Source organism: Anopheles coustani, chromosome 3, assembly GCF_943734705.1.
Source record: "Anopheles coustani chromosome 3, idAnoCousDA_361_x.2, whole genome shotgun sequence".
NCBI lineage: Eukaryota > Metazoa > Arthropoda > Insecta > Diptera > Culicidae > Anopheles > Anopheles coustani.
Genome location: NC_071288.1, coordinates 65,760,419 through 65,774,404, shown reverse-complemented (window position 1 = coordinate 65,774,404; position 13,986 = coordinate 65,760,419). Strand labels below are relative to the sequence as shown.

General features: G+C 41.0%; 1 protein-coding gene across 3 annotated transcripts in view; it reads left to right on the top strand.

Annotated features, from left to right (window-relative positions):
* The window catches only part of LOC131271546 (protein yippee-like), an 81,730-nt gene that overhangs the window by 17,639 nt on the left and 50,105 nt on the right, over positions 1–13,986 (top strand). Inside the window, exons 1-2 of one of the 3 annotated variants that reach the window (XM_058273007.1) lie at positions 7,473–7,731; positions 9,722–10,185. The exons of 1 other annotated variant lie outside the window; for it this stretch is intronic. The gene's annotated coding sequence lies outside the window, so the exon portion shown is untranslated. Of the gene's footprint in view, positions 1–7,472; positions 7,732–9,670; positions 10,186–13,986 lie in introns of those variants that run through there. One more of the 3 variants, XM_058273008.1, reaches the window with a different exon arrangement.

Here is a 13,986-nt window from a genome sequence, read left to right as displayed (position 1 = left end):
TCGTGATACCTTTCGATGATCGTTGGTTTTATTATTTTTTCCCTCTTGCAAACCACCTGTCCGTCGTTATGTTGTAGGTTATGTTACAGAAGTGTGGTAGATGGTGGAGGTGGTGGACTTGCTGCGTCGCAAACTTTAACCGTTTAGAACTTTTACGCGCACATGAGTCGCGGGCGGACTCTGCTGACCGGACAGCATGGAAACACTTAAGGTGTTTCCCAAATACACGGTACGGAACGTTGGGAAGCGTCGGGCCTTACCTCGGGTAGGGGGACTTCGACGTTCCAGGAGAAATCAATAAATAGACGCGAGGTTTAATTTATCATTATCTCCGATGAACTGGCTCTCTTGTCCAACTATCGGTTCTTTATTTATACCAACTTATTGAACGATTTTACACGGTTTTTAGGAAAGTGTTTGTGACGGTTGCCGAAATAGTTGACTCGGCTAGATGATGTCAACTTGTGTTATAATTGGTCAAAGTGGTAAAGGGTGGCTTTCCGGTGCGAGCTAGTACATAGCCTACGCTGCACTTTGAGTGCGTTTACCTCTTGTTTACCAGCTAGCTTGTTGGTAAACCCTTCGTATGCTAACCAATTGGTTTGCGCCAACCAGCGCCTGTTGTTTATGCAATAATATGTATAGTCGAGGTGATTCTATCACACCTCCCTTCCTAAAAGAATTTCGTAACGCAAAATTTTGAAGTGAAGAAATTCTAAAGTTTAATAGCTCGATTTTTGTGTACTATTTGAATCGTTCCTAAATCGTTTTCGATTACTAAATTTGTACCTTCTATTTGTTTAACTTTGTAGGGTCCTTTGTAAATAGGATCTAATTTTTTGCGATTTTCGTTGGTAATGGCTATTTCGTCGTCTATATTGAATGTTACAGGGTTTAGGTGATTCTGTTTTTCAATTCTTTTGAGTTTTTCCTTATCGATATATTTCCTTGTTCGTTCATGTGCCATGTGTAATCTGGTATTTAGCTCTTTAACGTAATTTTCGGGGTTATATAATGGTATTTTAGTATTGATTATTTCTTGATTGATTTTTTCATTTCTTCCAAAGACTAACTCAAATGGTGTATAACCGTGTTCTAAATTTGGGGTTGTGTTGTATGCGAATGCATAAAAGTTTACCCATTCGTCCCAATCATCATTATGTTCATTTGAGAAAATGCTTAGATATTCGTTTAGACATTTGTGGTTTCGTTCCAGTGCACCTATTGTCTGTGGATGATAAGGTGTGGAAAATTTGTGCTTATAGTTGAGCAATTTGGCAATATTGTCGAATAGTTCGTTTTTATATTCTGTTCCCATATCTGTTCGTACTTCTGAAATATTTGTTCCAAATATCAATGTGAATTTTTCGACGAATGCTTTAGCTACTGTTTTAGCTTCTTTGTTTGGTATCGGTATAACTGTTATATGTTTGGTTAAATTGCACTGTATTGTGACTGCATATCTGTTATTATTTATTGTTCTTTGAAATGGTCCAACTGTATCTATTGAAATAATTTGAAATGGTTTTTCGGGTGTGTCAGTTTTTTCGAATTGTTCTATAGGTTGTCTATGGTGTTTGTTTAGTTTACAAAGTCTACATTTTTCTACGAATTGCTTGATTGTATCTTTCATGTTCTTCCACGCAAATTCTTTTCTTAACTTTTTATACATTTTACATTGACCTAGATGTCCTCCAGTTGGGGTGTTGTGTGTTTTCTGCAGAATCTCGGAGATTTCTTCTGGTCTTGTTATAACTTTTTGTTGTTCGTATACTAGTATTTTCGTTTCTTTTAGCGCTTCATTGGCTGCCTTTTTCACTGCCTCAGCAGGAATTTTCTTGAATATATCTTGGCCTTTAGATATAGCTAGCATTTTTATATTTCTGTTTTTCGCGATTTCTTCTAATTGCTTGAAAAATTGCACTAATGCACAGATTTCAGCACTGAACCGGATATCTTCTACTAATAGAAGTTCCTTATTGCTTCTTTTGAGGAAGTATTCTTTTATTTTCATTATTTCTTTTGTGCGCTTTTTGTTTTTTATGCATGCTCTGATTTCATACGTATTGTCGTTCTCCTGCATCGCTAGCTCTAGTTTTGGTAAATTCATTATTTCTTCAAAGGTTAAAGCATTAAACATTTTGAGGTGATCAATCTCTAGTTTGTCTTTTACCATTGTTTTCGTTTCTTCTTTGCTTGCCATTTTTCTGGTAATTACGTTAACGTTTTTTATTTCATCTGATGTTATTTGGATTCTTGACAAAGCATCTGCGACTACATTCTGTTTTCCTTTGACATATTCGATATCGAAGTCGAATTCTTCTAAATCAAGACGCATCCTCGTCAGTTTTGATGACGGGTTCTTCATTCCGAATAGATACACTAGTGGTCTGTGATCTGTTTTTATCTTGAATCTCTTGCCGAAGAGGTATGCTTTAAAGTGAAGAATTGCCCAATGTATTGCGGCTAATTCTTTTTCGATTATCGCCTTATTCATTTCACCTTTCGTGAATGTTCTGCTTGCAAAAGCAATTGGTAAATCATTTCCGTTATGTTCTTGTGACAAGACTGCTCCACAGGCTGTAATTGAGCGTCTGTAGTCAATATAAATTCTTTAGTGAAGTCTGGATACTGTAGGATTTTAGGATTAATGAGGGCTTTCTTGAGTTTTTCGAATGCTTTTTGACATTCGTCGCTCCATATAAACACTGCTTTTTTCTTTAACAACTTATTCAAAGGTTGTGCTGTTTCTGAAAAATTTGGTATAAATTTTCTGTAGTAGTTGCAGAAAGCTACATATCGTCTGACAGCGTCTGCATCAGTTGGAACTGGATAATTTTTTATGCTGTCATATTTTGATTCATCTGGCAGTATGCCTTTATCTGTTATTTTATGTCCAAGATATGTAACGTCAGTTTTGAAAAAACTGCATTTCTCAGGATTAAGTTTGAGATTGTAATGTCTCAGCCTTTCAAATACTCGCCCTAAGTTTTTCAAATGATGATTCTCTGAGCATCCTATCACTACAATGTCGTCCACGTAAACGAATGAACATTCTGGTGATAGTCCAGCTGTAGCGATGGTCATCATCCTCTGAAAACTGTTTGGAGAAATATTTAATCCAAACGGTAATCTGTTGAAATGATAGTGTCCTTCTGGTCCAGAAAATGCTGTATATTGTTTTGAATTTTCTGCTAATGGAATTTGATGAAATCCTGACATAAGGTCCAGGGTGCTAAAGAATTTTGCCCTTCCTAACTGATCCAGTATAGAATCTATTCTCGGTAACGGAAATTTATCCGGCAATAGTTTCTTGTTTAGCTGACGAAAGTCAACTACAAGTCTCCATTTCTTTTCGTTTGATGATTTTTTTGGTACAAGCAGTATTGGAGAGTTGTAATGCGAGACAGAATTTTCAATAATTCCGTCATCGAGCATCTTATCAATTTGTTTTTTGATCTCTGCTCCTTGAGCATGGATTTGCTTGTAGTTAGGTATGTACACAGGCGTTTTGTCCTGCAGTTGAATTGTTTGCTCGTAAAAATTATTCGTCGTTAGTTTTTCTTCAGGCATGTGAAAAATGTCGTTGTACTCTGAAATGAGTTTTTCGAACGCATCTCTGCCTTTTGTTGATATATTACCCGTTTTTACTTGCTTTTTAACGGCATTGATTCTACAATCATTTTGTTTACATTCAAAATTAGCTTTGTAAATCGTGTACTCTTTTAATGGTACTGAATCTATATTTAAATCTTTTAATAATATTGCTTTTTCTAATGTATTGATAATTTTTACGTATGGATAATTTTTATTTATGATACTACCTCCAAGCAAAACTCCTTCTGTAAGTTCCTTGGGTTCTACTACTTGATCATCTGTATACTTTGTGAGCGTACTGATACGTCTTATCACCTCACATCTTGGTGGTATCAGTATGGCTCCATTTACATTATCTTCTATAGGTATACTGATTGTTTCATCTTCAAAATTAAAAAATAATATTCCTAACTCGTAGTCTAGCTTACATTGATATCTTTTAAAAAAATCTCTTCCCAATATACCATCCGTTGGTATCGGAAAATCTTTACCAACGACTTGAAAAGTGGTTGGGATATGTTTTCCTTCCGCATCTAAAGTAGTGTGAGTACTACCTATTGACTTTACAAGCCCTTCGCCTATTCCTTTGATAGAACAGTTTTCGGTTGGATAGCAAATTTGGTCCAACTTTACTTTTGAGGCTTTAATTATGGATATATCAGAACCGGTATCTACCAATAGGGTACATCTACTGTCTGAAAATTTCAATTTGATGTTTACGAAATTTGAGACAGTTACGTTTATTGTGTAAGCTGCCCCAATTCTCCTCCTAAAGGGTGGTTCTGTCCGTGATTGGTATGTTCTTGCTGTTTTTCAGTTGCTTCTGCAACGTAGGCATTATGGTTTCTTTGGTTCGCGTTGTTTTGATATCCACGACCAGAATTATTTTGCCTGTACGGAATGTTTTTTCCGCGGTTTTGATTGCTTGTTTCAGGGGGGTTGAAGGTATTGGGTAGGTTAGATGGATATTGATTATGTGCATGGTTGCAATTTTGGCAACGTGCACTTCTTCCTCTACCTCCTCTTCCGTTTCTGAAGTTTGACCTTCTGTCTTGACGGTATCTGTCCACTTGGTATCCATTGTTGTTCCTATGCTGGTTATTGGTTCTACTCGCATAAAAAACATTGGTGCGTTCTACACTAACAATGGTGTCCTCATTTTCTGTCGCAACTCGTATTGCTTTTGCTAAGTTTTCGCATTTTGAAAACTTAACGGTATTTTTGGTGTCTTCATTTTTAACACCATTAACCAAAGCTTGAATTCCCGCTTTATTTGCTAGAGTCTTTGCAACATCTTGTGGGACTTTGTTTTCCACATATGCTAGCTCGAGCTTTGCGCTTAGTTTTTCTATTTCGTCTGCAAAACTAGCGAAATCCTTTCTTTGTTTCGAAATTGAAAGCTTGGCAATAATTGTTTGAGGTTCTGTTTTAACCGAGAATTTCTGCTTAAGGCTGTCAATGATAGCGTCGATGGTTGTCGGAACCGCTGTAAATATTTGACTTGCCTTTCCTTCGAATTTGGAGAGTATCACTTGAATCAGTACATTTCGGTTTGCATCAGAGACAAGATCTTTGCATGCTGTCAATGCTCTTATCACGTTATTTAACGATTCGGCGTTACCATCGTACTTTGGTACGAGATTGGTGATAACATTTAGCGTTTCTGTAAGTGTCGCCATTCTGACTTTTTTGTGTCTTTTAAGAAGGTTTATTATGCAATGTGCTATTGTTTTAAATTGCACGTGTTGTGGCTTAGACAAATGGAGATTGATCAACTCTGTTATTTTTGTAATGAAATTCCTTGATTTGAGCATATACTCTGTAACCTCACTGTCGTTATATTTGCTCTCGTGTTTCAACAGAAAGCACTGTAAATTTTTATACGTTTCATCAGCTGTATTTTTAATTGCCTTTAAAGTAACCTTTCTATGGCGTTTGGTAATATCTTTGACTCTATCGAGTAGCCTTTCTAGTTTTCTCAGATCTTCTTGCGGTTGCGTCATATTCAGAGGGAAAAACGTACATTTTTGTTTTTTACTTATCTTTTACGCATTGTGCTGCCGGTGTTCTGCGCCGATAAACTGCTATTGCTGGTAAAGTCATCATTCGTCATTTCTGCTGACGGCTGCTACTAGTCTTCCAGGCTGCCACTGCTTCAGGTCTGCACTGCTTCGGGTCTGCACTGCTTCGATTTCTGCACTGCTTCGATTTCTGCATATCCGCTGGTTCTCCACAAGCCGCTGGTCTTCCGCTTGTCGCTGGTCCTCCGCTTGCCGCTAGTTCCTCGCTTGCCGCTGATTCTCCATAGGTGTTTTGTGCAAACGGGCACAATTTGTTTTCACTTTTAGTCTGATTTTTTTTTCACTTATAGTCTCGGTTTTTTTTTTTCACTTATAGTCTGGGTTTTTTTTTCACTTATAGTCTGGGTTTTTTTTTCACTTTATTCATCGTTTTAGCTTCCCTTTGGCGTTTTGTGTCCATTTCACTGTTTTATTTGGGAAGCGTCAAAAGTCGTACAGAGCGACTTTCCTGGGCGATTGGTACACTGTAGGTATATTTTAACAATCTATCCGTAAGAAAGATTGACTTTTCTGCACTCTCAACCATCAAGGTTCTTGTTGTTCTCTTCTTCAGTGATGGTACCCATTAGTGATCGCACTCAATAATCGTCACTTCACTCGTTCTTTCTCAATATGCACATCACGAATTCCCATCACACTGTCACGGTCGCCATGTGGTAGATGGTGGAGGTGGTGGACTTGCTGCGTCGCAAACTTTAACCGTTTAGAACTTTTACGCGCACATGAGTCGCGGGCGGACTCTGCTGACCGGACAGCATGGAAACACTTAAGGTGTTTCCCAAATACACGGTACGGAACGTTGGGAAGCGTCGGGCCTTACCTCGGGTAGGGGGACTTCGACGTTCCAGGAGAAATCAATAAATAGACGCGAGGTTTAATTTATCATTATCTCCGATGAACTGGCTCTCTTGTCCAACTATCGGTTCTTTATTTATACCAACTTATTGAACGATTTTACACGGTTTTTAGGAAAGTGTTTGTGACGGTTGCCGAAATAGTTGACTCGGCTAGATGATGTCAACTTGTGTTATAATTGGTCAAAGTGGTAAAGGGTGGCTTTCCGGTGCGAGCTAGTACATAGCCTACGCTGCACTTTGAGTGCGTTTACCTCTTGTTTACCAGCTAGCTTGTTGGTAAACCCTTCGTATGCTAACCAATTGGTTTGCGCCAACCAGCGCCTGTTGTTTATGCAATAATATGTATAGTCGAGGTGATTCTATCACAGAAGCACAGAGAAAGAGAGAGAGTAAAAGAGGGGTGAGCGGAATGTACCGTCGAATTGCCATTGGAAGATCATTCGGTTTTTCCCGAAAATAATAAAAAAAAACGGTTTATCTTCTTGTACATAAAATAATCGACGGTGCTGGAGCATTTTGGTGAGAACTGCATCCGCAGCGTGCATCGATTCCACAAAATCAGCTGTGTGGCTGATTCTCTCCCATGCAGCATCTGACGATGGCATTCTCGGATGTTTTATTTACCGAAAACAGGTGTAGCATCGCGTACATTCGCGACGTCGTGTGGCGTGGATCCGTGCACGAATAATCGTTGGATCCCTCTCTCGCGCCCTGCTAGCAGCTGGAGCAAGTTGCTGTCAGGTGTGTTTGTCGCGTCCCATCTCGGAAGAAGTGTATCATCATCATCATCATGTTGTGTTGTGCACAGGTGCATTTCTTCAACCGTATAGATGGAGTTTTTCCGTCGATGCCAGCATCAGCGTGTGCCGCACACCCACAAACACACGCGAGAGGCATTTTTTCGTTTATTTTTCCCCCGTATTCCCGCTGCACTTTGTCCAGATCGAGCTCGCGGCAATCGTTGCACGCGATTGTGTACGTGTGCGCCGTGGTGCCGCGCAACACCCGCGGAATCGTCGGATAGGCGTCGCGCGTTCGCCGAAACCAAGCAGAGTCAGTCCGTTCTGGTTCGTCAGTTGGTTCGGTAGTCGTCGCTCGAGCGTGCGGAAACGAAAGCGTGGAAAAGCGTACGAGACGCAGAAGGGGTGGGAAAACATATCCATCCGTCGGGAGAAGAAAAAAAAAAGAAAAGAAAAGTGAGCAACCACAACCGTCGTACATGTTTTTTGGGCATTGGGCCTTTGCGACTGCTACGCCGCGGTGTGATGTGGAAAGCGTTTTCCATTTTTCGACGGCATCTAAAAAGCTTATGTTTATCCCATGCGGCACTTTTGGACAATGTCGTTGAAACTTTTTTGTTTTGTTTTGTTGATAATTTCCGTCGTTTCCTACGCACACACGTAGGTGTGCTTTTTGCGGTTTGTGCCTAGTGTTGAAATATAAAGTGTCATATGCTCTGTTCTATCTTTTCACAACACATTTATTTTTTCATTAAAATTTATTTACGTCGAATGAATTTACTGTTGTTTTTTTTTCTTTGTTCGACTAAACGTATCTTTTCCAAATCCTTAAATGTCAATTCAACCACAGCCTGGATGAAGGCTTTGATCTTACGATTCATAACCAAAGAGTTTTACCAAAATTCCTCTCGCAGCGATGTTGTTTAGGGTATTCTTTCAACGTTTTGCTGCATGAAGAATTTCTTTGAAGTGGGCATAAAAGTGAAAAGCTAAAAGCCTTGTTTTCTTTGTTGTCCATCTTGGGCCAGACCCCACTGGCCGTTTGGAGTTTGGATGAAGCAGCTTCTCTGCGGTCCGCTCCCGGTTTCATTACCAAACTTGTGTAATGATCGCATTATTCATGTTTTTGTGTTACACGTTTCCGCGTGGGAATGTCGCTTTGCTGATTGGACGCTCGAGCCAACTGTCGTGTGCCTCGAGGGCAGAAACACTTGAATATGAAGCGAGGAGCCAAAGTCCGCGGCCAAACGTGAACACATTCGAAATCGAGCAACAGCGCCAACACAAGTCAGCGACTTTGCTGCCTTTCGGGAACACGTGGAAGCAAAAACCAAAGACTCCCGAAAACAGAAAGAACCTCGAAGGCTCGATTAAAAAATAAAAAAGGTTTCAAAAAGCTCTAAAACTGTCGATTCAGCAGAGCGGAAGAAACTGGCGGCGGTATGTGTATGTGTGTGTAAAGACGTCGAGGAAAGTGAAGAGACCCATCGGAACAACGGATTGTTGAAGAAACCGCGTCTGATCGCGCCAAGCAAGACGGTGCATAGGAGTGAAAGGAAAGTGGAAGAGTGAGAGAAAGAGAGATAGGGATGTGGAGCCCAATTTTTTCAAAGAATCGATCGCGGGTTGCGTTTGCGCGAGAAGTTACGCGGCGGCGTTGCGTGCGCGAGGCTTAATTCCAAGTTGAATTGTGTTTTGCTTTCCCTACTTCGTTTCTTCTCTTCTTCTTCTCTTGGCACACTCACATGTTCGCACACATACATACACATACACATGCCTGGAGCATGATGATTTGTGGTCGATGCGCGGCAGGTGTGTACGGCTGATGAGAAGTGAACGGCGCACGTGTATTTGCGCAAGCCACCGGCAATTTCAAACAGGCATGGCATGGCGTGGTAAAAGACAAACCACGAAAAAGAAGGACTGAAGAGAAGGGGGAAAAGACCTGCCGCTGATCTTAAGCCCACGAATTTTTAACATACACACATATACGATCGAGCCTCGCGCGACAGCAGGGCGAATGAACTGACGAAAAGCTTCACCTCGGGAGAAAACGACGGAGAAAAGGCAAAGATGGAATACTTAAAGTCGGTGGAGAGCCAAAAGCGAAGACGAAGATAAAATAAGTAAAAATCAAACAAATCGGGAAAAAAACGGTGCGCGAACGAATTTCAAATCGGAAGAAGTGTATCGGTATAAGAATTAATGCATGAAAATAGTGGACCCCACTTGTGTGCTGTAAATTCGTTTATCTCGTTGTGTCCGATGCTGCCACGTTCGGGTATCGATCACTTGTCGATGTCCGTTCTTTTACGATTACGTTTTTTCCCACTTGTGTTATCCAGTCTTCCTGTTTCGTTAGCAAGTTTGTTATGGTATTTTTTCTCAATTTTAGTCTGTTTTCTCTTTTCGCGATTCCCGAAATTCCGTGATCATCGTAAGAAAGATTGTGGTGGTGGTAATCGAGTGGAAACTGTGTTCAATTTAAGTTCTTCAGTTCATCGAACAGGTGCAAAAATAAACTCACACTCCCATGCCGGGAGGACCGATGCAAAGTGGTAAAATTTTCCAATCGTCAAGTGAGAGAATTTTCGTCTTCGAATGGTGCCGTGAAAACAGTAAATAAAAAGGAAAAGGATTCAAGCGAATGCCTTATCCCGTAGCCTTTACCAAAAAATAATAACTAGAAAAAAAATAACGCACACTGCCCATAAGAAGCCCAGGGAAAAATCGGCTGGATCAGTTTTCCACCGTACTCGCACGTAACGGCAAGATCAAGAAAGCGAATTCATCAGCCGTACCGTGAAAGATTTACCCGTTTGATACGTCCGCCATCGTCCTAACGGCTGTGCCTGTCCTGGAAGAGGCGCTCCAGCGAGCTGACATACCAGAGGAAATTCACCCGACCAGGTAAACACACTCTTTCCATTTCCTTTGTACAATCATTCCGCACCCTGTAAGTCCTTGACTCGATTTTCCTTTGCTGGTGGAAGGTGTTTTCCGTCTCGAGCACCACGGCTTGATTTAACTTGGGGGAAGGTTTAGCTCGACTTTTCCGCTGCTGACGATTGCGGCCGCTCCTGTTGCTTTTCCACCTTGACCTGGTGCTGGTGGGTTGTCGATTTTCAATCCCTTTTCTTTTTTCCCTGAGGGTTTGAATTTCTTGCATTCTTCTTTAATCCTTTTTTATCAAATCCAATGTAACCTTTCTTAGTAGTGGATCGTGTTTTTTCTCATCTTCGGAATGTCGGGTAACTTTTTCTTCCGTACACTGTAGGAAAATTTTGTATTGCTTTAAAACTAACAATGAAGGGCTTTTAATATTTTTTTCTCGTATTTTAGATATAGTGAAGAATAACAATATTGTAAATTAGTCTGTGAAAGTCATAGAGCATGAAAAACAGAACATCTTATAAAAAACCTAACAATGTCGTACAAAATTACACCATAAATTGAACCACATTGAAATAATTTGTCAGAAATTATGTTTCTCACATAACCATTCCACATAATAATCACTACTTGTGGCCAACGGTATAAATAGTCACATAAATTAGGATCACATGCCAAGAAAAAAGCAACCAGCGTCCGCCTTTGGCGTGAAAACAGCTGACTTTTTCACCTTTCCCACAGCTCACGCGCTAACAAACGAGGATCGCCTAGCGCGGCTTGAAGAAAATTCGTGAAAAATAAATAACCCATCTGTACTAGAGCGAACCAACGCCATCAAAAGGGGGGAGGGGGGAGGGAGGTGGGGGGGGGGGGGTTGCCAACACGAGATGAGATGTTGCCGCACCGCAGATGGCGATGTTGTTGGCAATGGCGCGAGGCAGCACTTTTTCCGGCCCGCCGTGCGGTGAAAAGAAAATCCCCACGCTTCGAGGTCGGGCACGTTTTCCGGCTTCCCATCAGCTCATCAGCTGTTTTTTGAGTTCGAGCCAGTTGTCTGCTGGTCTGTTGTTTGTGTTTCGCCCCCTCCCCAAGGTTTCCTTTCCGGGTGTGTTCACATTTGACCGCGAAATATCGAACCAGATCGAGAGGGGTTTTTTTTTTCTCAATCCTATGGAGTGAAAGAGAGCGCGCTGGGAGGGTGGAAAAATGGGAAAACACGGGGAGAAAAGTTTGACGTTTATCGCATGCTTTTCTTCATTGTTTTGTTTGGCTTGTTTTTCGTTTTCCTCGACCGTTGTTTTATATCGATCCAACGATCCGGTTTTGCTGTTGCGTGGCTTGCATGCATATAATCTGTTTGGTTTTCTTCTGCAGATCCACTTGTTTTTCGCCACCGACGTTCCGAAGTGCCGGCATGTGAATTTTCCCAGCCCTTTTTCCTCCCGTAAGCCGCCCCCCCAGGGCCTCCTCCCACGCTGTGTTGGTTCGATTGTCGAGGTTATGAAAATTTAATCAATGCATCCAAACATCCACCGACAGACACACACACACAACCACATTTTCCAGGCACCTTGCTTGGTGCTTCAGTTTTTCTTGCATTAGAGGATCATTGATTGAAAAGCGAAGAAAAAACGAACGATAGAGGCATAATTTGATTCTTTGCGGTGGGAAAACCGAAACGTTTCGGGCACCCTTGTGGCAGCTTCCGTATTTCCACCCATACTGGGCAACGTTAGGCGCTGTTCCCAGCCTAACTGTGCAATTCGGGTGCCGGGTGGAAAGTGTTTTAGGATTTTCCTACCTTTGGGGTTTTCCCTTTTTACCCTCATGTTCCTAATTTGTTGTGTTTTCCTTACCCGTGAGAGACGTTTTTATTTTCATGTCCATCGATTCGAGGTGGGTTTTCCCGCGATGGTGTGACCGCGCGCGGTGCATGAAAATCAGGTGAGCCAGGAAAATTTCCCCATTAATTTCCCCTGTGTGTGTGGTGTGTGCTGTATGGCGAAACGGGTGAAGGCCATCGGTCCGTTTTGTTTGGGATTTCCATATCGTTTGCCATAGGTGTATTTGTGAGTGTGTGTATTTTTTTTCTCTCTCCCGGTATGTTGTTTGTGCTGTGAATGCATGATTTATGTAAAAAAAGCCATCGCTTGACGGTGCCATTTATGACGCTAAACATTGTTTGGCGGAGGAAATTTTCACCCTTCACAACATTTGTCAAAAATAAAAGCATTCCAAATTTATCTTATTTATGGTCAAACAAATAAAAATGTTGTATGGACTTATATTCTCAATGGTTTGCTTTTATTTTGATTCCCACCAGAGAATATTGATTTAGAATTTCATCAACGTATTCCGAAAACACCCGCTCAGAGTGGATAAAAAAAAGGCAATTCGAGAAAATACTTATGAATAAAAGTTAAATTGTGTTCACACATGAGTTGAACTACAATATCTTTAGCACAAAAAAAACAACTGCAAGTCGATTTTATGATACGAAATGTAGTTTTGTTCGCAAAATTAAATTTGCATATGCAATAAGACGTTTTTATTTTTACAAATTTCCCTTAAAAGATCAGCGAAAATGGAATAACAGTAGACAGTAGATCCGTATATTCTGATGTCAATACACAATAAATCCTTGCTCCATTTCTCTAAGCTCTCCGGTTGGTCATTATTTTCCCGCTAGAGTTTTTGGATCACCATTTATTCCACTTTATTTCTTTTTGGCTATCCATGACTTTCGGTTCAATCTCGTCTGAATGCAGCAGACGAGATTCCACCCGACTGTCTGTCTCTCATGTCATTCAAACGATCCGTGCGCTTTCTTTCGCGTTATCCTTTCTCTACGCCAAATTGCCGGGAACGTCGCGGGGGCTTGATGGTGGCCATAATTGAAAGCCCGTGAAAGCCAACTCGCGCCAATTCGTCGGTATCGATCAATCGCCAATCGATCCAAGGTCGGGGTCTGACAAAAATGAAACCAAACCAAACGCCATACGTATAAAAATGCAGATCGAAAGAGAGCTGAACGCAAATCGGCACCGAAAGAAGGTCAAGTGTATATTTTTGGCGACGGCTTCCGACGACACCATCTCCTCCTTGCACCGGCTGTTTGCCGCAGAGAGGATTTGGAACGACGACACCGGAAGGATGTTGGGCTGTGGGTAGACCATATCCATGTATATTTTTCAAAGGATCCGTCTCTCCTTAGTTTGAGAGTTTTTCTTGTTAGTTTGTTTGGTGTTTATTTTTGTCGAGATGATGATGACCGCCCGAAAATGCCAATCCGTATGGCAAGGGATAATGGGAATTAGAGTATGGTTCGGGAAAACCCGCAGGAAAGGCTGGCTGGCTGGTTGTTTGATCGATTCATTTTCGTTCAGTGTGGTATGAGTTCTTGTAAAAGAAAAACGCTAACGATGTTAATTATGGAATGCACGCGAAGGTCACGTTTTTTGTTTACATTGTATTTTTTCAACGCGAATGGGATCTATAAATTACCGTGATGGTTTCACTCAGTATCGCTCAGTGACTACAAAAATCCTGTTTGTAATTGTTGTTCTCCGTCGCAATTCAAGGTGTATTAAAAGTCAAGTATAGCAATTGCATGTGCTATGGAAGTTTGCACTATATATTTCATGTAAATTTTCATTATTCAAATAAGTTTTCGATACTATAGGTGTTATGGCTATAATTTTCGTTTTCATTTACAAACGAAATGACGCATTTCGCAATGTGGTTTCCCGGTTGATTATCAAGTTCTTGTAAGAAGTTTAATTGCAAAAACACAGTTTATAGTTCAACGATTATGGTTTG